The following is a 933-nucleotide window of genomic DNA, read 5'->3' on the forward strand; positions in this document are numbered from 1 at the left end:
AAAGAAAAAAAAAAAAAAACGCAAGTCTGTAAAAGAATCTCATAAACTGGTGTAATTTTCAAGGGATTTATTTTAAACAATTTCAGTTAAAATTAAAATCAAATCAAATTAACACAATTTCACTTATTGTTACTCCATAATATTTTGGAAAGTTTCGAATCAATTCCGTCAAAACATTAACGGTTAATGTATTTTCATTTTCGTTCGTTTTTCTATATGAAGATTTGGAGGTTCTGGCACAGTAATGTACCAGCTCTAGGATTCGATCCTATGACCGCGAATCCGCTGCACTAACCACTGGGCCATTGCGCCTCCGGAATTAGTGCTTTTAACACATACTAATTAGCAACCCTCTATCGGAGAATTGAGGAATAAAGGGGAACAACTTCATACCGAGTATCGGACATTATTTAACGAGTTCAGTCTAATCTCTAAGCGGGGACGAACGGTAAGTTAAAGATTTACTTGAGTAATAATAAGGTCTCTAATACTGTATAGAAGTAATAGAATTATTACTATGTGGACCCTTCAACGATACAGTGATTCTATACGAGTGAAAACACAACATTGGAACAAAGACATTTGCGGTACTATTCATGAAGAGTGTTCTTGGTGCACGCACTCGCCTACTCACGCATCCGCTCTTGCTAGTCGTGACTAGTCCATACTATGAGGGGTTTTTTTTCTAAACAAAGTAGAGATGGACTATATGTAATCTGAACCTTTCCCCCCTTATTATTATTATTTTTTTTACGGAATCCCACGTTTTAGGCTATGGAGATTCCGATTCTGAAAAAAGATTTTCAAAAATCTCCCCCACCGGTTTTTATATAGATCCACAGGGTAAAGCTAACCCTAACTCAAACCCTAACCGTAACCCTGACCCTAAACCTAACCCTAACACTAGTTTTGTGAGATTTGGCTGTTATTTCT

The 933-nt window shown here is 36.5% G+C and overlaps 1 protein-coding gene across 1 annotated transcript in view; it reads left to right on the forward strand.

Annotated features, from left to right (window-relative positions):
- Nucleotides 1-373: 373 nt before the first annotated feature.
- Nucleotides 374-933, forward strand: part of LOC128251120 (zinc finger protein 271-like) — a 3,464-nt gene continuing 2,904 nt past the window's right edge. Inside the window, exon 1 of the mRNA XM_052977540.1 lies at nt 374-448. The gene's annotated coding sequence lies outside the window, so the exon portion shown is untranslated. The remainder of the gene's footprint in view (nt 449-933) is intronic.

Source organism: Octopus bimaculoides, chromosome 28 (assembly GCF_001194135.2).
Source record: "Octopus bimaculoides isolate UCB-OBI-ISO-001 chromosome 28, ASM119413v2, whole genome shotgun sequence".
Taxonomy (NCBI): domain Eukaryota; kingdom Metazoa; phylum Mollusca; class Cephalopoda; order Octopoda; family Octopodidae; genus Octopus; species Octopus bimaculoides.